Source organism: Mustela erminea, chromosome 4, assembly GCF_009829155.1.
Source record: "Mustela erminea isolate mMusErm1 chromosome 4, mMusErm1.Pri, whole genome shotgun sequence".
Taxonomy (NCBI): Eukaryota; Metazoa; Chordata; class Mammalia; order Carnivora; family Mustelidae; genus Mustela; species Mustela erminea.
The window spans coordinates 67,378,250-67,405,151 of record NC_045617.1 but is presented as its reverse complement, the minus strand read 5'-3'; the positions used below and the strand labels follow the sequence as shown (position 1 = coordinate 67,405,151).

The following is a 26,902-nucleotide window of genomic DNA, read 5'->3' as shown; positions in this document are numbered from 1 at the left end:
AGGTGGTGGGTATTAAGGAGGGCACGGATTGCATGGAGCACTGGGTGTGATGCAAAAACAATGAATACTGTTATGCTGAAAAGAAATAAAAATTAAAAATTAAATTAAATTAAATTTTTTTTAAAAATAGACGAGTCTAATAATATACACAGATATCCAAGAAGAAATATAAAGCCTGAGGGAAGAAAGGTGGGGAGTTCTGAGAATGGGGGCAGGGGAAAGGTGACAACTTGGAAGGGAATAATCAGGAATCACCTGACACTGTGATCCTTGACTAGCCCTAAGGAGGTGAGAGAACCAGGTGATAATCACATGAACCATGTGATTACCTGGGAAGAAGTATTCCCAACAGAGGAAACAGCGAGTGCAAAGGCCCTTCCTTAGTCAGGGGGGGTCTTGTCTGGAGTGATGAAGGACCATCAGAGATTCAGCTAGAGCCAGTGGAGAAACAGCAAGGAGTAGGAGGTGATATCAGAGTAATAGAGAACTTCTGTGTGATGATACGGGCTATGGATTTTTATTAATTGAAATAGTGAGTTACTGGAGGTTATTGATTAGAAGAGTGACATCGATTTGACTTACCTCTAAAAAAAAAACCTCAACTAATTCCTCTGCAAAATGGAAAAGGTAACATGTGGTGAAGACTAGACTTCCCTCTGGAATCCCTGGGCCACCGCTGACTAGCAATGTGGCTTGAAGCTAATCACTTCACCTTCCTAAGCCTCCATTTTCTCAGTTTAAGGTAGACTTTGTAGTAGTTCCTATTTTCTAAGAGTTTTCTGAAAAATAAATTAAATGGTACATGCTGTCAAGGTGTTTAGTACGGAGCTTACCACATGGAAAGGCCCAATACTTGCTAATATTCTCAGGCCTCTGAGGATCAGGGGACATGACTTATGTGGAGTACTTGGTGTGTCACTCAGCCCAGGAAGCACTTAAATGTCATCCTAGCATTACCAACAACTAACCCACTAGCTGTCTCGAAGTGACTTTGTACATTTTATGTTTTCATAATATTACCCTTAAAAAGAGAGTAACAAACTTTTGCGGGTAATTTTCAGGTATCTCAGACAGTCGATATAGCATTGGTTGGGTGTTACTCTGCGCAAAGCACCTTACTAGGCAGTGGAAAACCATACATACTCAGGTGAGAAGGAAGAGATGTAGTCAGAAATAGGAAGAGATAGAGGAATAAAGATGATGGATCAATCGACAGATGACAGATGATAGACTCTTGTCTATTTTATACATACCTATCTTTAAATCTGTATAACTTTTTCAAAAGAAGAGAAAGAATTACACGAGACAAGTGTCTATGTGTTCTGACCCCTACTGTGAGGGAAAAGAAGACCCAGTCTCCTGAAAGAAAGAAATGTGAGTCATCAACATCCTGGTCACATACCAGATCTGGAACCTGCTCTTCTCCATAGCAAGATGTAGTGACTCTACGCCTTTGGCTGTAGTTGGGGGTGTTGGAGGCATTGTGATTCTCCACAACCCTGTTCCATAATCTGAAACTTACTTGCCTCATACCTATTTTTTTTCCTGTCACTTTAGTCTGAGAGGTTGGGTCTCACCTTGCTTTCCTTTGCCCTCCACCACCTCCCTCCCCCCATAAACATACTTTCAAAACAAGCACACTCACTCAAAGCACGTGTCTTTTGGGAAACTCAGTGATGTAACTTAAATATGGTTTAGTAGCCCTTCACAAGGAGAAAAGGAAGATTACTGTAGAAGCCTGCAAGAGAGTAACTCCTGATTCTTTCCTGCCCTTCACACATCACTTTCCTGAGGGACAGACTAAACTTTATGTTTTTTCTTCTCATTTTACCTAATAAAAATCCAAGAATGTCCTCTTAAAATTAGCTGGGAAAGTATCCTTGTCTTATTGTTACTTTAAAAAAAAAAGTTATTCTTCACAGGGCCAGGTAATACTTGCATTAGACATAAGCACTAAAAAGAGCTGGATGTCTTTCATGTATAACTTAAAATAAAGTTAAACTCTAAAGATGGTTTCATCTTTCAAGCTATACAAGAGTTGCAATATGGTGCAACTAAAATAGTTTTCTTGTTAGACTTCTGATCCTGTATTACCTATTTCCTTCCCCCTTTGCCTACTTCTTTTGGTGCCCTGCTTAGCTGGTGCCCCCAAGAAGCCCAAATTTATCTGGTGCCGAATCCTGCCCTAAATCTGTCCTGCCAAGATTGGTGCTCTAGAATATTCCATGCTGACTCTTCATGTAGTAGCAATCAATTATACTACAAATCAGATCTTTTCTTTTGCTTTATTGTAACAGGAGCCATCAAATCATCAAAAGAGGTAAATAATGGCAGAGAGAAATGGCACTTAGGCCTTAATGAGACCTAGATGCATGATTCGAGTAACAAAATACAAAACTTCAAGAAATCAGGTGTACCCTTTTTAAATACATCCTTAGAAAAAGCACAGTTAGAAATACTATTTCAGGGACATAGTACACCTGGATATACTCGGTTTTGTTTAAGCTTTTGCCTGAAGGGACAAGTGGGGGAAAATGAAAACATATAGGACAATACTTCCACTGTCTTTTCCCTCCCAGCTGATATACAAACACTTGAGAAGAAAATGTGGTCTCTTCACATCAGAGGTAAGGATTCGTGGGTTCAATTTCTCCTGATATACTCCCACACTGTGAGTGAGATGTTGGAAGGAGGAATAGGGGAGCGGTTCTAACTTGAAAATTCACAGCTTCTCTTTGTCTTCCAGTTTAAGTAAGTCTTTTTTACATAAATACCCTGGTGTCCATGATTTTTATTTTGGGTCTTCCAGCCAAGGCGAGTCTCTGCTGATGCTACCCCTCTTCTCTTATCCTCCAGAGGGCGCCATATCCACAGGTGACTGGCTGAGAGCTCCTAGGTTTGGGGTTTGCTTTGGGTGGGGAAGAGGCTGTCTTGCATCTGTGCCAGGCACCTTTGTGTTTGTACCCCCATGTTCCCCGGGCACAACTCATCCATCCTCTGTGACTTCATGCCTCAGTGGGGTGCACCGTCTTCCTACTCTGCCCCTCCCCCCCGAAGAGCACTCAGCACTTCTCCCTGGGTGGAAGCCAGAACCCGCACAGCCCTTTGTGATCAGCTGTCTCTGGTCTTGGAACTTCTACTCCAGGAAGCTGGGACACAGGTGTTCCATCTTGTACCCTTTATTCTCTCCTCCTTTTACCTTCCAAAAATGGAAGGTGTCAACTTTCCCCTCTTGCTGCAATCTAAACTTTACCTCCTTTGGAGTAGCTTTGGCCTCTTTCCTAAACCATGAAGATGCGTGAGGAGCAGGAAGAGAAACATTGGCTAGCGGATAAGGAAACATTAATTGGGAAGCATTCCTGAAATATCACATACATTTTCATGAATAGACTACTGATCGCCTGTGTTAGGAGATCTCTGGCTACAGATGTCTCTCCCATACCATGCTAGAAGCACCTCAAGAAGGGGGCTGCTTTTATTCTGGTTTTGAATCCTCAAAAGGTACAGGGCACAGCCTGGCATTTGGCATAAGAGTCAATCACTAATTAATCAATAATGACCTAGGTGGAGATTTGGGTGAGTTTTCATCTTTGTGTTCTTACTTCTGTTTGAACTTGACCCGATAGTGGAGTGCAACAGACCAATATCTGGTTGAAAATCTTCACAGATAACCCCATTCATACATACAATACAAACAAATATTAGTAAGACTGTGCTAGCTAAAGCATCTGACTGTGGTTTTGATTGTTAATAGCAAAATGATGGAACATGTTTGCTTTTTAAAAATTTTGAAGTATCTCAGAGAAATCTGACAACGCTTATAGCATCCTAACATCCATTTTTTTTTTTTTTTTTTACTTAAAGCATCAGAAATTGATTGCCTATAGTTCTGAAGCTTAAAAGTCTGAAATCAAGGTGTTGGCAAGGCCATATTCTCTCTGAAGACACTAGGGGAAGATCCTTTCTTGCTACTTCAAGTTGCTGGTAATTACTGCTAATCTTTGGGCATTCCCTGTTGTGTGGCTTCATAACCCCAAACTCCGCTTTTATCTTCACATGTTGCCCTTTGTGACTGTGTCCAAGCTTCCCTTGTTATATAAGGACATCAGTCATTGGATTAGGACCCACCCTTACCCAGTATGACCTTATTTAACTTGATCACACCTAGAGACCCTATTTTTAAATAAGGGCACATTCACAGATTCTGGATAGACATGTATTTGGCAGGGGGAACACTATTCAACCCAGTACGACAATTACATTGGGGGATTTAGACACTCCAGGCTCGGTAAGTGACAGAATGAGTAGACAAAAATTAGTAAGTATATATCAACCAACTTGACCTAATTGACATATATGACACTATAAATAACAATGGTAAAATGCCATTTTTCAAGTGCACCTGAAACAGTCACCAAAATGGGTCATACCAAAACAATTTATACTCAAGTCCAAAGGACTGAAATCACACAGAGTATGTTTTGTAATAAAAATGGAATTAAAATAGAATCATCAACAAAAGACTTACAAAAAACCCAAATACCTAGAAACTGAGAACAACACTCTAAATCACACATTCTAAATAATTTTGGAATTATACAATAGGCTTCTAAATTTCTTCTGCCTCCATGGCAGGAATCACAAGGAAGCATTTTGAACTGAATGTTACTGAAAACATAAGGGAACTAACATCCATTCTTCCTTTTACAAACTTACCTAGAAAACTGGCATGTCATGAACATTTGAAATCAAAAACTGTTAAAGGGATGAGGTAAGGTGGTCTCACCAACCACAGTTAAATAAATTACCTTTGTGTCAATTACTCATTTTTAACATGCTTTTATTTCATTAAATATTGTTTCCTAATTGTTAGCACATCTACCTGCATCCTGTAGAATTAAACTTCCCATAGATAGAAACAACTAAGTTTTCCATGCTTTTAGCTAATTGGGGAGATTTTATTTTTTTTAAAGATTTTATTTATTTATTTGAGAGAGAATTAGTGAGAGAGAGCATGAGAGAGGAGAAGATCTGAGTGAGAAGCAGACTCCCCAAGGAGCTGGGAGCCCAACACGGGACTCGATCCTGAAAGTCCGCGATCATGACCTGAGCCGAACGAAGGCAGTCGCTCAACCAACTGAACCACCCAGGTGCCCTAATTGGGGAGATTTTAAAAGAAATTTTAAAATAATAAATAAATGTATATTCAATAGCACATAAATGCATACACATGTATTCTATATCAGATATAAAACATAAACATATAAATTTGACATAGGGGTTTCTAACCTGTGATCTATGAGCCTAGGGGCATGACGAGCCTCAATGTACATTCAAATTTTTTAAATATATGCGCATCTCTCTCTACTGTTTTTCATTAATTCTTGGAGGAATCCATTAATCTGAAATTTTAAAAAACAATTTAAGAAATGAGAGTATATTTCAATCGTATTCTTTACACTCCATAGTCTCTTCTCCCTAGTGATCTGTTATGGGCTTGGTCTGTTGTTGACATTTTGGATATCCAAGCAGCAAACATTGCAAAATATTGAGAATAATCCTTTTAATGCAAAGAATGACCAGATGTGATAACATAACACAGCCCTGTTTGGGACTCTTGATTTGTTTAAAATTTAAGTAGCGTTACATCTCTTTACAGAACTGGCTTAGAATAAGCATGGAAACAGCTTTTATGCTGTCTATGAGGCCAAAAAATAAATGCAAGTCTGCACATTTTTTATTTGAAAGCATTCACAAATGACATGCAAGACATAAACGTTGGCCAAAAGCCACAGCAAAGCATTGTGTCAAAAAAAAAAAAAAAAAAAAGACGTATGTTTTTGAGCCAAACACTATTTAGGAATCAGTTATTTCCCAATTATTAAATTAAGAATAAAACCAGGAAAAAAAATTTAACGGGATGTGCTTTAACTATTGACTTCCAGTCTAATAGCCATGACAATTTTAAAAATCCAAGTACAATTGATCAACAGCCTCTGTAAACAGACATGCAGGACTGAAGAGAACACTCCTATTTATATTAACAAGAAATTGTGCTAGAGGCAGCTTAGTGAGATGCTGAGAAGTGAAAATGATGAAATAGATGTGTATTAGGAGCCATGATTCTACACACATGTTCTGAATACTTCTGTTTAGATTAATGTTTTCCTGCAAATAAAACTGGTTATCATCTAGTTTGGATCAAATAATGTGGCCACAAAGATGAATCTTCAGCAAGCAAGGTATTTGGTCATTCAGGGCCAAGATATGAGAGTTGTTCTGGGAAAATATTAAATGAGCAAAAACATTTTGGACTCTACTGCAGCACATATAAAAGTTTTAGACTGTGTGACAATGGATAATGAAACTTCAAAACAAATCCAAGCTTAATGTCTTCAAGGTATAAGTGTCAACGTTATAGGGCATGGGAAAAACGTACCTTATTTGATATTCCATTTAAACAATATGGCTCTCCTCTGTCTCCAAATAAAACATTCTGACACTTATCCTTAATTATGATGCCAGCATTCATATTGGAATCCATGCCCATCTTGGAAAGGTTAAGTGAGATGCACTTGAGTAAATACCTCTAACAATCTTGATCATTGGCTTTCAGAAGGGGATAGTCTGGGAATGACATCACAACCAAAACATCCTGTTTGAACCCAAAGGCCAAGATGTAACAACGCATTTTCCGCATGAGGTGCTTTGTTTCAGGGTTCCACCAAAAGTGGATATTTATTAATAACCTTATGGATGAACAAATATGGCATATTTAGTAGGAGTCCGGGGAAAAAAGACACTTAGAAGTCTGTGTCACCTTTTCCAGCTGTCTAAAATTGGTCTTGAGAAAGTCCAATGCACAGTGTTATTACTTCTGCTGCTTTGTCTTCCCTGACCATCTGCATGGTCTAAACCCAACAAACCCACATTCTCAAGCTGTGTTTCCTAATCAGTCTGACTCGAAGTGTTTCAAGCTGTGGTTTAGGCCCATTTGCTTTTTCCATTCTTCAGTGGTGATTCCCAAATGACTTAAAGGTACAAGGAAGAAAACTGAGGCATTCTGAGAAATGATGTTTGGCGATTGTAATCATTATCAGTGAGGAATCCCTCCCTCGTGGTTTCATAATTTTTGTCTAGGACTCAGAAGGCGCATACTCCAAGGTTTGCAGGGCCCAGTGGTTCATAAGAGGTGAGTGGAGAACAGCATAAAATGAGCCATCATTATTCCAGTTCACCTGTTGCTTTATGAAAAGAACCCTGTCGTTCTCAAGGTTATTTTCAAGGCAACCTAAATATCTGAATGTTTGTGTGAAGACTCCTGTTTTGTAACTGCAGACACTAATTCTGTCTCTTAACTATTGTGTAGGCCTGCAGGCCAGACTCGGCAGCAAATGTTTTATATGCCTGTGATCCTGGAAAAAGACCTCTTGAAGCTAGTGTTGCCATGTTACCATGAGAATTTGGACGAGTAATCTCATGTATAAGATGGATGGGAAGGCTGCCCTAGCAGCAACTTCTTGAGAAAAATGACATCATTACCAAATGCACTTTTTGGTAGCCTGTCTTTTTAGTTCCTATATTCATTTAAGAAATACTGATTCTTTAAAAAAAAAAAAAAAAAAAGTATAAATGCAATTCTTACGATAAGATTCATTGCAATTCACTTTCTCCAACATATGCACAAATACACCAAATTTCTCAAGAGTACAGTGGTGAGGATCAAAATAAAACAAAAGGGCAAAGCAACCCTCCCTGCAAAATAACAGCTTTCCTCAAGCCACTCATTGATTGTATGATGGGATTTTTTCAAAATGCTAAGAAATCTAAGATTATTATGCTGTAATAATAAAGCTTTAGAGATCTAAAGTCAAAATAGGGAAAAATATATTCATTATATCAGGATTGATGTGCTTTAGCCAAAAGGACAGGATATTGGAGAATATCAAGTTGTTAGTCTGAAAAATGAATCAAGAAAGATGGGGAAAGGCGGAGGCTCACTGCAACCAACTCTGAAAAGTCTACAGGGCATATGTGATTGGAACAAAAACAAATAAATATAACTCATGGAAAATGGTAATAAATGTATCGATGCATTATATGCTAATAGAATGCAGCATATGTTAATAATATGATACATCAAATGCTAAGTATTTTGAACTGTCTTCTTTACCGGACCTCTTACTGATCTAAATTAATATGAAATTAATTATAACCTTTTTTATTTATTTGGGATTCAGCAGTGGCATAAATTTCTGTCCATGGTTTTCTAGGAGATGTTACTTTATGAAAAAAGTGACCAACAGACTAATTAATAGCTGAGAAAAAAGAAATCAACATTTTGGAAGGGGATGACTTTATTGCATCTCCTTCCATTCTGTGGCCTTCTCTTTACCAGAAAGTGACTATGTTACAGAAACACATAACCAGGAACAAGTGAGTTACAAAACAAATGTGAAAAATACATATACAGCACAGCAAGATAGTGAAATGTTTTTCTCAGGAAAAAAACTCTCTCTGTCAGCAGTTCCAAATACTAATACAGACTTCATTCCCAAACTAGTTTTCTTCACAGATTCTCTTTTAAATAAAATTTACATTTTGCTTTAAAAACAAAATGTTGTGGCCAAACATATATCAGTGGATAGAGTATTTTCCATAGAGTCTAGGTCATGTTCACCAAAAATACTGGGTTCCGTGACAATAACAAAAGAGACCCACAGAAAAAAACCCATTAAAGATTCTGTGTTACCTGTCTTATACTAACATTCAGAAATTATTAGGTCTACCTGTAGTTAATACAGCTACCCATATTTTCATTTGCTTCCTGGACACAAAGCTACTGATAAATCCCTTTCCTGCTAAGCATCCTGTTCCCCATTTCTGAGATTCAATAAATCAAATTTATGAAATCATCTTGTAATACTGATGCTCCCTTTTCCCAACCCACATATTCTTATAAAAATTTAACAATGAAATTAAAAAACATCTCATCAACATTGTTTTTACAAAGCAACTGTTGGTTATAAACAGTGTTTTAGGTCTCAAGGAGATTTAAGACACTTCAAAGGCTTGGTCTAAACCCCCTAAATCCAGGTTGCTCTTGTGAATTTTCTCAAGCCTGGTATGTGAAGTTAAAGGCTTAAGTTTTTTAAGTGTTTTGTTATGCGCTGGAAAAATTGAAACGGATCTCATTCTCAGAAGCAGACATTTCTGGAATTTCCATTTTCACTAGTTTCTTTCTTTTCCAAAGATAAAGAAACTAATGCATATGTTCACTGTTTTTGTATAAACATCTTTGAATTTCCATAAGAGATAACCTATCTCATCAGCCCAAGACAATGTATATGAACATATTTTGACGCATGACAAAAAAAAAAAAAAAAAGAAAGAAATCCTCACAACCTGGTTTTGCGGATGGTCTTCTTGGTTACTTTTCTTATCAGGAAAGAGGCTGGTCTGTTTTCTTTTGGTATATCCTATGGGCCAGTGGAAAGAAAAAACAAATAAAAGCCATCTTGATAATTATTAGAAGTTTTTGCAAATATTAACTACAAGCTAATCTGAAATGCTCAGTTAACATTCAGTAGTACATAGCCAGATTTTTGAACTTCTGACTTGAATAATTTATAAAAGCATGCACAATGGTGAGTATTTATTTTAAACTAAAAGTCATGGTGCATGTTTCTTCCCTTAAGCTTTAGGTGATAATATAGGTCAGGTTTATGCTGGAAGGTTTGGATTACGTGGATAAAAAAAAGAATCATGTTTTTTGAGGGCAACATTTTTTATTTCACCGAAAGACCCAGTTAGACCAAACAAATAATTCCTTAGCTTTTAGCTGTTCTTTGCCTTAATAAGAAAGAACTATAAGCAACAATAATTTATTGTCTCTTACTTTAATACATATTTCAAAAATCTTATAACCAAAAGGAACACAGAAAGTTCTTTAAATGTTCCTTTCCTCTAAAATAAAACAACGAATAGCTCTTACCACTGACTAAATATATTCCCCTCGGCTTAAAACGTGCAGAGTAAAAAGAGCAAATGTTTGTTCTATTTGTTATAATGCCAATCCTATCCAGGCAAAGTAGAAGAAGCTTTAAGAGGCATTCATTTGCATACCTATTCTGCCAATGAGATGTGACTCTTCCCATCCTATGTGTAATATGTAGGGAGAGATAAATGCTCAACTGGATACTGAACAATCAATCATCTTTAACAAAGATAACCTTATTATAAAATTTATTCAGAACTGAATCATGCTTGTGATTATTCTTTGCTTTGTGCTTTCTGCACTTAGATTTTTTTTCCCCAAAATGAATGAAATACACCTCTTAAAAAAAGAAGTAAATTTAAATCATGGTTTCTAAAGTCCCAAGGACTTGTGACTGATTAAACACCATCAATTCTGGCCCAGCTCCAGAACACAGAGACATTAATAAAAACAAAAGGTATGAGATCTCCCATCCCTCAGAAGAAAAAAATTTAATTTATATCTAGTTGATATTGTATAATAAATTACTGCTAAAAGAATGTAGTACTTATAGTAAAAACCGAATTTATTCTGTCCCCCATTACAAAATTAACCCCTTAATAATTTTCTTTTTTATTTCATACTAACAATCCTCAACAAGAATCTTTCTTTTGTGCACTTATGTGCCAAGTATTGTTAGTTACTAGAGAGTAGTAGGTTTAAATTCTTTTATTTCCCCTTCTCTTCTTCTCTCTCTCTCTCTCTCTCTCTCACACACACACACACACACACACACACACATACACACCAAGCACAGAGTCATGTATCTGGGTACACGGTAATTATTCAAGCAATTTTTGACACTTATTGGACAGTAAGGGTATTAGTTGGGCAATGGCACTCTACCTCTGATATTTCAACTCAAAGTTACAGTAAGGATATTTTGCATGGTTCTTAAACTCTAAGAGCTTGGGATCCTACAACGTAAATATCAGTATTTACGCCAGTGGCTTTAAGTTTTCTTTGTATTTTCTTCAAGATCCAGCTCCCATCTGTCAATAGAGAATGTCCAAATGACTTATAAAAACAATTTGAAATTCCCAGTGAGATACATGTTTATTTTCCACTCATTCCCTGTTCGCAGAACATGAGCTTTGACAACATATAAAGTAGCCTAAGATTTTAACTGTCCAGATTATAATAGTAACTAACATTCTTGCAGTGTAATTAGATAAGACAAGATGATAAGTACCCTTAGAATGAAATACAAATGACATAACTAGATTGCCAACCTCTGTACTAAATTTCTCTTTCCCTCTCCTATAGACAAAAGGTATCTGATTTTATGCTGTATTTATTGCATCAATTACTCTCATTAATTCACCTGTTTTTGTATCTTATAAGTTTATTTATTTTTATTTATTTACTTGGGAGAGAGCAAGAGCTAGATAGAGCACAGAGGGAGAGGGCAAAGCACACTCCCTACTGAGCAGGGAGTCAGACAGGGGGCTCGATCCCAGAACCCCAAGATCATGACCTGATATGAAGGCAGACACTTAACCACCTGAGCCACCCAGGTGATTTTTTAAGTTTAATTGGAAGCCAGTGCACATTCCATACAATGGTTTTGGTGGGTGACTGTGTGCTACTCATGTCAATATATCTGTAAGATTAATTACTGTATCCTATTCTGAGGACAGCTTGTCAGGAGGCCACTTGTCTTGCAATAGGGAAGCGACATGGAGTTAAAACTCTCTGTATAATTAAGAAGATACACATGTTTAGCTATAAGAAGGTCTAAGCTTGCATATTCCCATGAAAGGAAGTCAGGTCTCATTTCTTTTGTTGCAAAGAAAAATTTCAGAGAATCATTCTGCAATGAAGAATCCTATGCCTAGGAATGCCTGGATGGCTCAGTCAGTCAATCGGCTGCCTTTGGCTCAGGTCATGATCCCAGGGTCCTGGGATGAGTCCCACAACAGTGGTCCTTGCTCAGTGGGGAGCCTGCTTCTCTCTCTGCTTCTGCCTGTCACTCTGCCTGCTTGTGCTCTCTCTCTCCCTGTCTCTCTCTCTCTGATAAATAAATAAAATCTTACCCCAAAAAAAAAAAAAAAGAATGCTATGCTTAGGACCTGTAAGCACATCAAATAGTTTAATTGTTCTCCATTGCCCTGAAGTACCCTCCTACAGTATTGAGCACCCAAATATTTTTTTGTCCCGTGTAGGAACACACATGGAAGGAAGCATTTCCAGAGTTCAGGGGAGAATGAACTCCATTCACTTGGCAGGATCTCTTTGGAAGTGCTAAAGCAAGAAAAGGGAGTCCAAAGCTTTGGCCAATGGGATGTCAACTGAGTGGAGTATCTTCATAGGGACTCCATACCTCAGGGGTTCATGCTGCCAAGTCTAGAACCCCATTCTCAGATCACTAACCTCACCTAATTCCAAAGCCACTTCTTGGCTACACTCATTTTTTTAAAAGGGTCTTCAAGGTAAAGGATAGAGCTTGTGTGTGGGTTTCAAACATAGATGCATTTAATCAAAATGATGCAGAAGAGAAAGGGAATTGGAAAGCCCTGAAGTCCTGTTGATTCTCATCGCATTAACTCTAAACCTCACACAGCTCAGGAAAATCGGTTATTTTCTTTCAAATAAAGTGTAATCTTGGATTGGGGCTGCTGAGGTTATAAAAGAGTCAATGGTATTTTTATGGGGATTATGATTTTTTAACCCTACTGCCATAGCTGAGCCTCAGTAACTGGAATCTGTCTCTTTAAAATTCCCTCTTGCAACTTGAATGAGCTCTACTTTATTTCCTTTGAAACATACACGTTGAGATTTTTACAAAGGTGATGCTGGTGCTGCCGAAGTGGACTTTCTTTTTCTGAATTTTCTATGATTATTCGCTATTAGTATCTATGTAGTAATAACCACTGGCTCTGTAATTCACTCTGTACAATGTAAACCTTAATCAGTTGGAACTAGGTTAGTTATAAGGTATCTCAACAGAAATGACTGAATCTCAAAGACAGTAAAGTGTGTACTACAGATTATTTTCCATGTAACTGGTGGGTTCCAAAGTCTCAGGAATTTTAGGAGGTGCTAGGTGAGACTATAGAGTAAATCTACATAATAAATAATATCCTAAAGCAAAAAGATATTTATACTTATGCTTGGAAATTTTATTTAAATACATTACACAAGTTCAATCTCTCTCAAATGATGCCACAATTCAAAAGTGGCTCAGGCTTGAGCAGTATTTTAATGGAGAGAATGTAAATTCTTAGCTACATTAACACACACAGAGAGAGAGAGAGAGAGAGAGAGAGAGAGAGAGAGAGAAGAAACTCATCAACATCAAAATACCAGCACTGTTGACAGGTAATCAATCAATATCTGTTCCAGTGGATGTATGACCCTTTTTTGCAGAGAACATTTCAAGAGCTAACAGCTGTCCGTTTTCTCTACTGTCATACCATCTGCTCTCCTTAGAGTTCTACTTTGGAAACAATAAATGTTTTAAAATACAGTTGGAGCCAGGTTCATCACACCTGCCCGGCAGAACAGTAAAAGTGTTCTACCTACGCCTTAAAAAACGCAAATGAGCCTGCAGTTACAGAAATCAAATGCCTACGGAGGGAACCGAACCAAAAAAAGTCTAAAGAAGCACTGCTTACCAAATGGAAGAGAGAACTTTGTAATGTGTAAGATGAATATTCTGGGGAATGTAGGAATTACAATAGCAAGCAAGCATCCAAGAATTTAGAGTTAGCAGAATCAACAAAAAAAGAAAAAATATAATCCAACTTGCTCCAGATCCAAAGTCTATAAGTCCTAATACTGCACTTGAATATAGATTATTTATTATAGATTAAGTTGGCTAACTATTAATTTGCCTATCTACAATTACAACCATTTTCTCCTGTTTTCCAGCTCCTTTTCTTCTAATTGGTTCACATGAGGAGAAAAACGAAATTACTCTTTACTCCTACAGTGCTGCTTAGAGATGAAGTGAGTGCACAGTTCAGGGAAAACAGTTCACAATGAGCAGAAAACTTTCAGTTAGAATTTTATTTTCTTCAAGGTGAAGAGTGAATTTTCACACAAGGACAAACATGTCAAGCAAAGTTTGGCTTCATCTATGCAAGCAAAGCGAGCATTGAGCATAAAATACTTGTACCAAGGGGTCCATAGCAATATTTATAAAGTCCAAAAAAGGGAAACAACCTAAATGAGCGTCAACTATAAACGGATAAATCAAGTGTGGTGCATCTATGCAATGGCAAACTGTTCAGCTTCAAAAAGGAGTGAACTTCTGATCCATGTTACAATGTGTATAAACTTCAAAGACATCATGCTAAGTAAAAGCCGCCCATTACAGAAGACTTCATAGTATATGAATCTACTTATCTGAAATGTCCAGTATAGGCAAATCTATAAATACAAAGTTTGTTGGTTTGGAAAGGAGAGAATGGGAATGACTGCTACTGGGAGCTTTGGGGTGGTGGGGGCAGTCTCTGTGGTGGAGGAGGAGATGAAAATATTTTAGGTTAGATTGCAGTTATATTGGCACAATCCTGTGAATACACTAAAATACCTTGAATTGTATATTCTAAATGAGTGAACTGTATGGTATGTGAATTAGATCTCAATAGACCTGTTTTTCAAAAAGCGGAGGGAGGTTCGAAAAATTATCTGGACTTAGATTTATTTGGAAGCACAATTATTTAGTTTTTCTACCCAAATTAAATTCACTAGAAAGTTGCTGTCAGTGCTACTTTTTTTGGTAATGTAATTCTTATATTTTAAACTATTTTAGGGGCTTTTTTTTTTTAAAGATCTTATTTATTTATTTGTCAGAGAGAGTGAGCACAGGCAGACAGAGAGGCAGGCAGAGGCAGAGGGAGAAGCAGGCTCCCTGCTGAGCAAGGAGCCCAATGTGGGACTCAATCCCAGGACCCTGGGATCATGACCTGAGCCGAAGGCAGCTGCTTAACCAACTGAGCCACCCAGGCGTCCATATTTTAAGGGCTTTTTAACCTGAGAAAGTTACAAAAGACAGCATCATTTTTCAAAAGTATGTCAAAGGTGGAAAATCCAAAGTGATACAATTATTACAATTGGCATTACTGTTTTTATCTTAATCTTTTGTTCTCCATTCCTTTGTTGCCATTTTTCTGTCCTAATACTACAATAATTTGATTTACTCAAATAAAGCTTTGTTTTCATGCTTCTCAACTTTGACCTGAAGCTAATCAGTTACCTTGGGTGTTGTCAAAAAATGACTTATTTTCAGGTTAATAATAATAAAACAACACTGTTATGCTCTGTCACCCACCAAATACTCTGGCATGAGAATCAAGAATTCGATTAGTTAACTGAGCTTGCACACTTTAATTATGAAATAAATTCCATAATGGACAACTCGGAAATTTAATTTGAGAATCCTGAGAAACTCCCTCTTGCCCCAGTGCCTGCTCCTTGCTCTCTGAAAGGTTCAAGAAACAGCAATAGCATTGGCATTTACCTCTAATTTGTGGAGTATTTCATATATTTTCCTTGGTATTCTCCTTAAAATCATGCTAGCTTTCCTAGGACCCAGAAGATGCTGTCTTTAAGTTACAATTTTTATTTGCAGATATTTTCTACCATTTCTTTTTGGCAGAAAAAGAAACCGGAAAATTTTATAAACAAGAAATATCTCATGTAACAAATTGTATGTCACACTTGGCTCCACAAAGAGCTCCAAATCTGAAATATGGCAAAATTTTCCCACAGGAAGATGTTACTAACTCTTAGCATATATCTGTACCTTATCTTCAACCACTGTTTAAACTCCATCTCTGACTGAAAATCAGGCAAGCTCTCCATAAGTGATTTACAAAATGGGGAACTCTACTTCACAGAGTCCAAAAGTCCATGACCATAAGAGTGATACCACAGTAGAAAAACGTAGAGTCATGGATCTTGACTGAAAATTACACCTCGAGCCAGCTGAGTTCATCTCAAGATAGCCTAGGTGACAGGGAAGTTGGAGTAAGACAGACTTTCTCTCTGGCTGTCAACCAAACTGAGTTCTGTAAGCATTTAATGCTCTGGTCAGCAGCACAAAGGCAGGGCCAAAGCAGAGAGCAACTCCAGAGCTAAATCTTCCCTTTTGAAAGATAATTTTCAGGCAAATTTTCAGGTAGTGGCTACTTGAAAGTAGCCACTATCTCTCTAACAAATTTTAATGTTTAGAAATATTTTTAAAAAGCATATACTTTCTTTTCAGCATTTTATAATGCTTAAGAGCTTTGCCCAATAGTCGTATTCATGCCAAATAATTTGTAAAGAGTGAAATTTGAAAAGGATGGGATAGACAAAGTTCCATAAGAAAATTCATTAAGGCAAACCATGAGAAACTCTGAAATATAGGGAACAAACTGAGGGCTGCTGGAGGGGTAGTGGGTGGGGGCATGGGGTAACAGGGTGATGGGCATAGAGAAGGGCACTTGATGGAACAAGCACTGGGTGTTATTTGCAACTGATGAATCATTAAATTCTACCCCTGAAACTAATACTACGTTATATGTGAACTAACTTGAATTTCAATAAAATTTTGGGAAAAAAAAATTCTTTAACAGTCAAAAATATTTTATTACTGGACTAATTGGTTTTGCTTTTGTGAAAAGAAATGTTCTAATATATTTTATTTGTACAAATAAAACCCATTAAACCTTCTTACAAACTCTTAGGAAGAGAAAGTTCGTCTTCCCTTCCATTTATCGTTTCTCTCAACATCCGGGCCATCTACATTCATATAACACGGATTCTTTATGAGGTCTCATCTTACATATGAAATGTAACTGATATTTGCAAATAAGTCCATTGCAAAATTATGTTGCCTGTTCAACCTTGCTAGTTCATCTAACTCACCAAAGCAAAACTTTGCTGCTTTCTTCAGAATATATATATATTTTTAATTTCTTACTTTAGTAGTGGTTTCGGAGGCAAGTGAAATAGTTGGGTTTTACTGTAGGTATTTTACGTTTTGCTTGAAGACCCGCTAGATTCTTATTACAAAAGCTACCTGCGGACCAATCTTGGCCTCGGGTTAATTGTCTCACCGAGGCCTGTGCACACAGCAGAGGAGGGCAGAGCGGGGGAAGCAACATGTAAAATAGCAATCATCGGGGCTATTAAAGTGGTTCCAAATCGCCCAGCTCGGCGCTCAGGATTCACAGTAATTCCCGGTGTTAGGGCTCGCTAAGCGACAAGTTGATGGGGCAGAAGCTGGGCAGGAAAATGACCCTGGAAGCAGAGTGTTGGTTTTACCCCCGCTGGTATCTGTTACAAGTGAATTTCCTCTGGCGCCAGCAGGTATTTTGAGCAGCCATCCAGAGGGACCCCAGAGGGGAAGGATGGAAGTGGGGAAGATGAAGCTCTAAGTTTGGGGATCAAAGCTTTAAAGGTCCCACAGGAAATTGGTAAGATCCGATGGATTCGCCCAAAGGCTTCAAGAGGGACACAGATGATATTTCGAATTTCCGAGGCTTAGGACAGCAGGACAAGGGGATGGAAAGGTAGGGAGCAAACAATAGCCCAGAGGAGACATCTCCCCACCAACACAAGACGGTCAAATTCCAGACATGGCCACAAAAAAAGAGAGGCTTTCCCTCGCTTTTCCCCCTAGGAGCGCAGAGGACAAGCCAGCCGGCGGATCGCACCAGCTTGGGCTACCATCCCGCGCGGTGGCGGGAGACGCAGGCTGAGGCTCCCGGACAGGCGCGCGGGGGTGCGCGCGGAGGCCGGGGTGAGACTACCCCGGAGGTCTGGGAGGCACAGCCATTAAAGCCCGGCTGCCCCCCGACGTGCTCAGTAAAAGTGACTACGATTTATTTGGATTAGTCACTATAAAGGTCTAGGGAGACAGCTATTTATCGGATGCGGTACCTTGACAAATTAACTGGGCTGTGCAACGGAGGACAGTCCCTCTGACCCCGGGCCGTCCTGGGGCGGAAAGGAAGATCCTCCCACCTGCTCCCAACCCAAAGGGGAAAGCAAGGCCTCGGAAAGGCGCGTCTTCACCTGCAGACGCCCTGCGGGGACCCCTGGCAGCCCAAGTTCCCTGTCCCGGCTCAGGCTCCGTAGTTCGGGCTGCTGCCTCCAGGCCAGTCCGAGGACATTCCCGCTCACTCTCCAGTCACACCTTCCCCGCCAGGTTCCGGGAAGGTCACCAAATCTGAGACCTGGTGGGGTTGCCCTGCAGGTGACCCAGTCCTGAGCACACACTGCAAGGCCCACGTTGATAAAAATCCTTTGGTCTTGCAGCATCCATCCAGGCCATATACCAGTGAGGTCGTTTAGAAATCTTTGGGTGTTTTGTGTGTGTGTGTGTGTGTGTGTTTAAAGAAAACAAATTTGAACCTGAAATTTAATTCCACTTAATATAGAATAGGACCGTGTAACTGTGGTTCTTAACTGAAGATAACTTAGATCCTGGAGTCACGAATTCTACCCACAACTATTGCCTTTACAGCTCCTACACCTAACAAGAAAAGAACGAACCACCGTCAAGTTCATTCTTGACTTTCTGAACTTAATGCATTTCTGAACTTAATGCATTTCTTGGGATTTATTTGTCATTAATACGTGAAGAGTTACACTGAAGTCCTCTAAAAAACAAAGACCTCGGGGCGCCTGGGTGGCTCAGTGGTTTAAAATCTCTGCCTTTGGCTCTGGTCATGATTCCAGGTTCCTGGGATGGAGCCCCATATCGGGTTCTCAGCTGCGCAGGGAGCCTGCTTCCCCCTCTCACTGTCTGCCTGCCTCTCTGCCTACTTGTGATCTCTGTCTGTCAAATAAATAAATAAAATCTTAAAAAAAAAAAAAAACAAAGACATCTGTACTAAATATTGACCAACAAAGATAAATAGGTGAATTTCTAACTTGCAATTCAATCAAAAGGAATTATTTTTCAATAGTGTATGCTTTTAATGTAATTTATTGTTGCTTCATCTTTAAGGCCAACGTTACATTATCAGGTAATGCGAGGATGCAAGGCTAGACACCTAGAATAGGTCATTCTGAACAGGAACTGGGACTGTTGATAACAAGTAAACAGAATCACTTTGCTTTCGGGATCTGAAACAGTGCTTTTCGGGCAATCTCTAAAAAATTCTGCATCAAGAGGTGATGGTGATGTTCATTTCTTTCATTGTTTGCCTTTATGTTGGTCAAAGACCTAAGGCTGGGAAGATGATTTGAATACAGTCTTTCTTATTCAGTAAAAGAAATCGGATCCCTTCAGTTAAAAAGATGAAAGTTCCATGTGTCCAGAAGATGAGGGTTTTAGCTCTTTTGATGGAGACTATTTGAACCCGAAAATTTTGCGTAGCTATCTATCTTGCTAAAAGTCAGGGCGAGATAAAGCGTAATCTGGCTCTGATTTCTGCTGGAAAGAAAACATTGAAATGACTGCTCATTTATCACTGCTTCCCCCTCCCCCCTCTTCCACCTTGGTTTAATTGACAATGTAACACCGAGCTGTTTGTGTCTTCCCTAGACTGCTGGAAATGAAACCAACCTCTGTGAAGGGAGAGTTTAGTATGTAAAGAAATCATAAGGAAAAAGATATAGAAAGCAGTTGTAAAAACTTTACCATCATCAAGAATACTGGAGAATCATCTGAATTCTGTGATGATTCACCAAGTTTTTCTTCTTGCCTGAGTGTTTGGTGAATTTGCATAGGTAGGTTTCCTGACTAACAGCCGCTACTCAAGAGCTCATAAGTTAAGAAACTATTTGTAAACTTTATTCCTAAACTGATTGCAAGAATACCTACTCTAGTGACCATAGAAATCAAAATGATCAGATCATTTGAGCCAAAGAAAACTCAGCATTTCCAGATTAAATGAATGCTTAAAATTGTACCAAAAATCTCAGTAGCCATAGTAACCATTTCCATAATATTAAAATAATAATAGGATACCTTTTCCAATGGTTTAACTAGTCAAGATTTTTTAACATAGTAATTCCCAACTTTGACAGGAATCCAGTGAGACATCTGCTTCCAAACACTTCTTGAAAATATATAAATTAGAGCAATCTAAGAACGTCCAATATTATGATTTAGAAGATTTTAAAATTCATATGCCCTTCAGCCTAGCAATTCTATTTCTGAGGATTTATTCATTAGAAATAATTAGGGATGTACACAAAGATTTTACTTAAGGAATCTTCACAATAACAAAAAACTGGAAACAAATATATATGACATAAAAATGAGTTTGTCATTCAATTATGTCATAGAAGAACATTTAATGATACCCAAAGATATTTATAATATACAAGATAACAAAAGAGATTATTATAAAATCGAATTCCATTTTTGTGAAAAATATATACATAGAAAAGATTTTAATAAGATATATATGAAAGTGATTTATCATGGGATAGTGGTAGATGAGTTTTCGTTCAAAAGTTTTTTATGATGGGAAATGAATCTTTTCTTTTGTGTCTTCTATCCATGGTGCTATCTGAGTTGTTGGCCTTTTCCATATTGGTTTGAAAAGATCTTAATAGATTAAGGACATGGATCCTCAATCTATCATATATTTCCAAATATTGTTTTCTATCAGAAATCTGTCTTTTGATTTTAAAATGTATATGAAGCACATTTATTACTGTTTCCTTTCAGGACTTTCAGGTTTTGTCTTTGTTTGGAATGCCCCCTCCCCATACACACACACATACCTAAACACCCACACGCACACTAAAATTATACGTTTTTAAAAGTTCTTCACTTTTCTTCTAATAGTTTTATAGTTTTAATTTTTTTTAACTTTAAGTCTTTTTTTTTTTAAAAGATTTTATTTATTTATTTGACAGAGAAAGAGAGACAGGGAGAGAGGGAACACAAGCAGGGGGAGTGGAAGAGGGAGAAGCAGGCTCCCCGCTGAGAGCCTGATGTGGGTTAGGGGGGACCCTGGGATCTGGACCTGAGCCTATGGCAGAGGCTTAACCACCAAGCCACACAGGTGCCCCAACTTTTAAATCTTTAGACTATTTAAAATGTATTTGGGTTCAAGCAGTGAAGTAAGGATACAGCTTATTTCTAGGAAGAAATATATTTTTCCATTGATCTGAAATGCCACTCTTTTCAGAAACTAAATTTTCATTTATATTTTGATTTCTGGGTGCTTTATATCATTAAGTAATGTATGTGTTTACTTAGGTGTCAATGAACAATTATGAAATTATCATATTTATAATATATTTTATATAAGGCATCATTCCTCTCTTATTGTTTGTTACTAATTTTTTTGGCACTAGAAGATTTATCTTATCTAGTTTCAAAAAATCTTCAGTATATTTGTATTGATGTTACAATAAATTTATTTTTATAGGGAAAATGTACATCTTCAAAATAATCAAGTCTTCACAACAAGAACAATGTATGTTTTTATAGTGGATTTTTCCCCAGTTTATTAAAATGTTTTTCAGACATTCCTGCCCAGGAGGAATTATATTCAACTGATTAAGAGTATAGGTTCTCAGGACGCCTGGGTGGCTCAGTTGGTTAAGCAGCTGCCTTCTGCTCAGGTCATGATCCCAGCGTCCTGGGATTGAGTCCCACATCCGGCTCCTTGCTGAGCCGGGAGCCTGCTTCTCCCTCTGCCTCTGCCTGCCATTCTGTCTGCCTGTGCTCGCTCTCTCCCCCTCTCTTTCTCTGATAAATAAATAAAATCTTAAAAAAAAAAAAAATGTATAGGTTCTCAAGTTTAAAATATCTTAAGTAAGTAAACATTCTGTGCCCACATTTTCTCACAAGTAAAAGAGAAATAATAACACTTGCCTCAGAGAGTTGAAATAAGAGTTAGTGAGATTCAGAGCACTTAAAATAACATCTGGCAATAGTAAGTGCTCAAAATAATCCCTATTACTAGGTATTACACATAGCTTTTTGAGTTTTTCCTAAGTATTTAATCCTTTGTTGTAAATGGAACCTTCCCTTCCTTTTTATTTTCTAGCAGGTTGTTAGCTTGTATTAAGAAAATCGTTGGGTTGTTTTATTGGCTCAGTCTGTTGAGCGTGTGACTCTCCGTTTTGGCTCAGGTCATGATTTCATGGGCTCTGGGGTGGAGCCCCACACCCACATGCGTCTGGGCTCCCTGCTTGGCAGGGAGTCTGCTTGGTGATTCTCTCTTTCTGTCCCTCCCCCAGACCCTGTACTCAAACTCTCTCTCTCTCTCTCAAATGAATACATATTTTTAAAAAAGAAGATTATTAATTTTGTACATCAGTTTACAAGCTGCCATCTTTATTGGTTCTTTAATTTTTTTCTATAGCTTTTCAATTGGTTCTCTTCAATTACCCAGGTATATAACTTTATCATCTGAAAACAATAATAAATGGACCTTCTCCTATACAGTTTAACTAACTCATTTCTTCCTGTTGTTTAATTGCCTTGGCTAAGACTTCTAGAACCATAATAAATAATAATAGAAATAATGTAAATGTTTTTGCCCTCAACATCAATGAGAATCTGTCTAGTGCTTCATCATATGCTTTTGCCACAGTATAGAAATTTCTACTTAATTATGTAAATTAATTAATTATAAGAAAAATAAGATTTTTCTTTTTTCTACTTAATTATGTAAATTAATTAATTATAAGAAAAATAAGATTTTTCTTTTTTAGTGTACCCCCCTTTAGAGGGGGTAAAGGAGCTGCAGAGGGAGAGGGAGAGAGAGAATGTCAAACAGGCTTCACACCCAGTATAGAGTCTGACCCGGGGCTTGATACCAGGACCCTAAGATCATGACCTGAACTGATATCGAGTCAGACACTTAATCCGACCGAGCCACCCAGACACCTCATAATAACGTGTTCTGAATGACTGTATGTTAAATTTTTTCAAATGTCTTTAACACATATAGATATGCCTATGTGTTCTTTTTTCCTGTGATCTATTAACAAAATGAATACACTAATGGATTTTCTAGTATTAAACATAATTGTATTCATACATGTAGAAGTGTATTCATATTTTGGTTAGGATTTTTCCAAAGATTTGCATAAGAATGTACTTATATTCTTAGATATGGTGAATGGCTGTTAACAAGTTCAAGTACACTATCACTTTTAAAATCTGATACCAATATTACACTTGCTTTACAAAAATAATTTCAAAAGTTTCTTTTCTCTCTATCCTCTGAAACTATGCAAGTAATAACAGAGTTATGTATTCCTTAGGGACTACAGAATCTATGATAAAACCATCGAGTCCTATTGCTTTTGTGGTGGGGAGTGTAGTGGAAAGTCTTACAATTTTTCAATTTATTTTCAGAATTATTAGATTTTTGTCCCTTCTGGTTTGAGTTTTACTGTGTTGTATTTTCTCCAAAGTCATAAGTGTGTTTTCTATAGTTGAACAAAGTAATCTCTTTAAATTATTTCGATTCTCTAGTTACCTGTGGTCATTTCCTCTTTCTCATTTCTAATTTAAAATTTGTTTCAACATGTATGAAAAATACCTACACTTAGGTATTTTTGCTTAGATCTCATTTATTGATCTAATGACAGTTTAGGAAAAAAAAATTGTATAGTGTTTCTCGATTTCATGTTACTTATCTGCCCATAGAACCTAATGAAAACAGCTTTGATTTACTGGATTCTTTTTATGTGCCAAGGTCTCCAAAGCAGATTTCACATGTATTATATCTTTTAATCCTCACAATAGAAACTGTTTCCTTTACTTTCCAGATGGAGAAATTGAAGCCCAGAGGGATCAAGTGAGTTTTCCAGTGACAAGGAACAGAGAAGCATGTTTCAAACATTGGTGGTCCGACTCCCAAACACATACTGTGAAGCCTTCTACTATACCACCTTCTTATCTAACATATTAGTTCTGCAAGTGAACTTAAAATACACCAGTACTAATATCACGGTTCAGAAAATTCTCTAGAGAAACAATTTTTGTCTCCATAGCAGGCCACGGTAAATTTTCATAATATCAAGTCATGAGAAAAGGCATGAAAGACACTACTGCTTTGTACATATTTGAAACATCACATCGGTATATGTGCCACACTCAAATCTACCTCCCACCAAGAACTAGTATTGGTCTCTATTTTAAAGGCAATGAAAAGCCAAGGGTTTGCAACAAAGAACTGAATTGATTAGATTTGTGCATCCAACGATCACTCTGGCTGTATCATGACATGTCAGGAGACAACTTGGAACAAATCCAGTTTGGTTATCAAGGTGAGTGGTGGCAGTAGCTTGAATACCAATGTTGACTGGGAAAATGGGAGAAATGGATAGATGCCATCAATTTTTAGGAGGTAGAATCAACAGAACTTGATGATGGATTATCCTATATGGAAGATGAGAGAGAAAGAGGTGTCAAGAACCAGTCCTGTGTTTCTGTTTGCTGTTGATGCTGTTCCCAAGGAATGAGGCTTGCTTTCTCTGAATCTGTGGCTTAGAAACAAAGGTACTCCAGGAACAAAAGTATCTAAATTTTGAGATTCATGAAAGTATGAACATAATAAGTTAATATACATATCTAATACAATTAAATAGGTATCACATGTTTTGCTAAGACACCACACTATGTCCTTAAAATACTTCGAGCAATTATAAAAAGATGAGTCCCCAAGAATCTATGTCAGAGAAAATATCACTTCATCTGACAAGTAAATGCATTCAGAAGTTTCTGTATGAAGAATATTATCAGAAACAGGTCATTAAGGGGGCACCTGGGTAGCTCAGTCAGTTAAGCATCTGCCTTTTGATTTTTGCTGGAATCATGATCTCAGGGTTATGAGATCAAACCCCCTGTCAGGCTCTGCACTCAGTGTGGAGCCTGCTTAAGACTCTCTCTCTCCCTCTCCGTCTGTCCCTCCTCTGCTCATTCTCTCTCTCTCAAGAAAGAAAGAAAGGAGACAGGAAGGAAGGAAGGAAGGAAGGAAGGGAGGAAGGAAGGAAGGAAGGAAGGAAGGAAGGAAAAGAAAAGAAAGAAGGAAGGAAGGGAGAGAAAGAAAGAAGAAAAGAAAAGGAAAGGAAAGGAAAGAAATCATTGGGAAACAGTATGAGGCCGTGGAAAAGAATCAATCAAAAAAAGATGGGTTCTATCAACTTCTTCCTGCTTCTTGAGTGAGTGAACTTAGCCAGAAAATCACAGTATTAGTCTTATGTCTATAAAGAGAGACGATAATATCCACCCAGAAACAATATTGGAAGATTAATTGTGATGACATATGTCAAGCACTCAGCCCACATGGCATAAATATTTTTCTAGGAATCAGTGATTTTCCAAATTACCACATGAGTAATTCCTGAGAGCAAACCAGCCAGTCCTTCACACCTTGGTGCAAACTATTTACTGCCTTTTAAATAAAAAGTATATTTTTGGAAGCTAATATTGTTGAGATGAGTTTGTAATCTTGTAACTTCTTAATATCTAATACAGAAAAGTTAATAAAATGAGTATATAAACTTTTACTTATATGAAATTGCCAAATGTTTTGAAGAAATGTAAAATATAATTTTGTCACAGTGGAATTTGGTCTTTTGAAAGGCACAGGACACAGATTTTTCAAATATATTCCTTTGCTTTTAACTACTTTAAATGTTACATGGCAGATAGGTGATCTTACATTTGTATAACAAAGCTTAGTAGTTCCCTCAAAATTATAATAACGATACAGATGTAATTCTGTTATAAAAGAAAATCTTGAGAACTGCTCAAGTACTTTGATCATCTTGAAATTAGTGTTTTAGTCACTGTTTATTCGAATACATCAATTAATACCATGGGCTTTATTTTATTATACAGAGATTTTTGTTGTGAGTGGGTTTGCTCAGACACATAGGATTAGAACTGATAGCTTACAATTCACTAAAAGTTCACATTTCACACATTATAATGATTAGTCTCTCTAGAAATTTTAAGATGCAATCTAAATGATCAGAGAAATATTGTGTTTTATCTAGAGAAAATGGAAGAGAAAGGAACCTTCTTCACTTGGAGCATTCAAGAAACACAAAATAGAGTATGTCAAGTAAGAGTTAGGGCGCCTGGGTGGCTCAGTGGGTTAAAGCCGCTGCTTTCGGCTCAGGTCATGATCCCAGGGTCCTGGGATCGAGTCCCACATCGGGCTTTCTGCTCAGCAGGGAGCCTGCTTCTCTCTCTCTCTCTCTCTGCCTGCCTCTTCATCTACTTGTGATCTCTCTCTGTCAAATAAATAAATAAAATCTTCAAAAAAAAAAAAAAAAGAGTTAATACTTACTGAGACTTAGGGGGTGTGTGTGTGTGTGTGTGTGTGTGTGTGTGATATAACACTCCATCTTCATAACAATCCTATAAAGCTAAAAGGGGTTGATCACGCCCAAGCTCTCCCAGAGCCATCGAGAAACAAAAGGCGGATGACCCATCCATCTGGCTCCAAACAGGACTGTGTTCTTCTGCCCTCACAGGTACCCATTTCTCTCCAGTGGTCAGTTCACTGGAAGAAAATAAGGGCCACAGGAAATTAAAGATCTTTTTTGCTTAATATCTATTCTGCAGTCAAACAAACTCATTTTTTTTTATTTGAAGCACAAATTTAAATTTATAAAAGAATTTGTTGGAGAAATGTTTGAATTTCAAATGTGGGTGAAATGGAAGGAGAAAAAAAAAGCCCATCCAACATTGGCATCTGCTGACTTGCAGTTTACAAGTACGGCCCACTACCTCAAACCAGGTCCTGTGGCAAACTAAGCATGTTGAATTCCAGCCTCATGAGTCAGATGGAGATGAAGATGTTCAAGAGGCAGGCGAGTGAGAAAGTCAACAGGGCCCTTGTCTTTTACTTGACATGTGGAAAGTCCTAATAAACATTTGCTAAATAGTGAAAGGAGCCTGCGAGATGGACAATAGGCATGGGTTGTTAAGCA

General features: G+C 37.7%; 1 long non-coding RNA gene across 1 annotated transcript in view; it reads right to left on the bottom strand.

The window, feature by feature from the left end:
* Window positions 1–8,206: 8,206 nt before the first annotated feature.
* The window catches only part of LOC116588436, a 42,226-nt gene continuing 23,530 nt past the window's right edge, over window positions 8,207–26,902 (bottom strand). The window contains exon 3 of the long non-coding RNA XR_004284941.1: window positions 8,207–9,479. This is a non-coding gene — a long non-coding RNA (uncharacterized LOC116588436). The remainder of the gene's footprint in view (window positions 9,480–26,902) is intronic.